Source organism: Piliocolobus tephrosceles, chromosome 12 (assembly GCF_002776525.5).
Source record: "Piliocolobus tephrosceles isolate RC106 chromosome 12, ASM277652v3, whole genome shotgun sequence".
In the NCBI taxonomy this organism is placed as follows: Eukaryota; Metazoa; Chordata; class Mammalia; order Primates; family Cercopithecidae; genus Piliocolobus; species Piliocolobus tephrosceles.
The window spans coordinates 83,374,255-83,377,055 of NC_045445.1; positions in this window are offsets into that span (position 1 = coordinate 83,374,255).

Genomic DNA, 2,801 nt, shown 5'->3' on the forward strand with positions numbered 1-2,801 from the left:
CTTCCTCCTCTGCAAAATGAGATTTCCCTATCCTGTAGGGATGTCACGAAGATTAAATGAAATAACCCATGAGAAGGATCTGGGGCTCCAAAAGGGATGGGAACAGGGAAGAAATTGTCTAAGAATGCCTCACCTGTGTACACCAAGTTAGACTTTACAACAGCACGGTCTCATTTATTTCCAGGGTTTCCCTCGTTCTGTTCCACCAACCAGATGCCAGTGATGGTGTATTGGTGGTGGTGGTGATGGTTGGGGTAGTACATACAAAATGAAATGTGTATCAAATGGAAACATGGCTACCCTTTGATCTCACAACTTTGCATCAGGGATTAGACAAGTACATTAAGGATGTTTATTGCCTTCTTATTTGTACTAGCCCCAAATGGCAAACAACATAAAAGTGTAACAATGGGGGATTGGTTAAATCATTTCTGGTTATGGTACATACAGTACATAATTAGAGTACATTTCCAGTTAAGATGGCAACAGAGCCCCTCTGTACCAAGCACGGAGTGATGGAAGATCGATACACTGTAAAAAGAGAAAACCCCAAAGACAGAGTCAGGCTGAAAAAATGAGATATAGAGCACATACAGAAATGCAAAGCAACCAGCACAGCTGTAACTTGCCAGCCTCTGGGTCAGAACACGGGCGCCGTGCGGGGGGTGGGCAGGAGTGGCCGAGACTCAGCTCCTGTGAGTACTACAAGTGCTCCATTGTGGGATGGGAGGCAGAAACCAGGGGGAGGAGGGGCAGGGTTCTCCCCTTATGAGCTGGAAAAGACAGCTTCCAGCTGCTTCTGGGAGTTCTGACTACAAGGCAGCCTGGGCCATGAGGAGCTGGGAGGAGGGAGACTCGGCCTCATGACAAGGAAGTGAACCAAGCCCCAAGGTTCTACACTGAAGCAGGAGAATGCTCCCAACATCTCCTATAGGGCAAGAGCCCTGAGTGTCATAAAATCGGATTCTGGGCTGAGGGATTTGGAGGGGCCAATGGAGGCCACCATGAAACCACCAGACAGGGAGGGGTAAGCACTAAGAGAGAAAGACAATAAGACACAAACACAAACCAAACAACACCAACACTGCCTCTCCAAACCAAAATTCCAAAACACATAAAGAAATCAAATGCTCAGGGAGAGCCAGCAAAATCTACAATCAGCACATAAATTTACTCCAGATGAGTTTTAGAGAAGAGGCTGACAGATTTTGAAAATAAGCATGCCTAGGATGCTCACAGAGAGAAATGAAGGAATGACATTCCTTAAAAGGACAAAATAGGATTGCACAAAAACAGGAAGAGAGATAAAAAAAGAAAATCAAGTAGAAACTTTGGAAGTCAAAAATATAGTTATTGAAATAAAAAGAAAGCAAACTTCAATGAATGGGATAGCTCTAGCCTGGGCACAATCACGGAAAGAATTAGAGAATTGTAAGCTAGTGCTGAGGGATTCACACCAGCATAGAAACAAACTTTGAAAGAGCAGTTAGTAGGCATGAAGGGTTTGCATAGAGGGGCTTTGGCCTAAGTCTAACAGAAACTATTTTTCAGAAAGGAAAAGAGGTATGAGTTTCAGGGAGAAAGGGCAGGCCAAGGACTAAGCAAAATAAATAAAAATAAGTCTATACCTAGACACTTTGTGGGAAATTCACAGACCATCAAAGATAAGGGAAAAACCCTCACAGGCTACAGCAGAAAAGAGACCCATTCTATACGAAGAACAAGTTCACAATGTGAGACAGAGCCATGCACAGAGGATGACTGCTATGACCTGATGACGGGGAAGGGTCTTGTTGCAGCTTCTCTGGTAAGCCACCTCTAAAGATGGCCAAAGACAATGGTTTTTCCTAGGTTTGAGGTGCACTACTTCAGTGTTCCTGCTTACCTCCTGCTCACTCTCTGGCCCTCATTGTGACCATGCTTGACTCTCCCATCCTGTGCTGGGACAACCGTTTTCCTTTCCTCATTGCTGCTACTGCAGAGTGAGGCGGGCCACGGTCTGGAGGAGATCCTCTCAGTGCACCACTGAGTCTTGCTTTGAAGGAGAGGATCAGGAGAACCAGCCCTTTACAAGACCAGTACTCTCACCACCAGACTTGATATAGGAGTGTAAAGGAGTGCTCGCCTTGGAAGGCGAAGGGGGCTCCCCACCCACTCGGGTGTCACATGCATCTAGCTTAGAATGTCTGCCTTGCGACTTCCAAACTGCATGCCTTTGGTTAGCAAGTCACTTCCAAGCCCCAGTGTTCTCATTTACAAAAGAGGGACCATAACTTTACCCAATAGAATGGTGATACAGAAAAAAAGGGGAGCCTAGAAATTAATGGAAACATGCTGTGTAAGCTGTAATGTGGTGGACTATTATGACTGCCTCCTCCTGTCTCCAGCTCACCTGGAATCCAGTTCCTTCCCCTGAGTGATTTCAGTTAGTCCCCACAACCCCATGACATGGGTGATATTATCCTATATGTACAGAGGAGGACACTGAGGCTCAGCAAGGTAGTTCTTCCTCTCTGAGGTATTAAGTGGAAGAATCGGGACTTCAACTCGGATCTGTCTTACTCCAGGTCTGTTCTTTACTGCTGGTCCTGGCTTTGCCCTGACCTCAGACCTCTAGGGTACATGGAGGGAGGAAAGAAGGGAGGGAGGGAAAAGCTGCTGCATTGGAGTCTCCCCTCTTTAGGGAGGCTGAAGAGGCAGGGTCCAGCTCCCAGGCTGAGGTTTGGAGACAGCCGCAGAGCAAAGGAGCTTGGGAGGTTGGAATGCGGGATGGTAGATAGCAGAGGGGAGAGAGTTTCTGA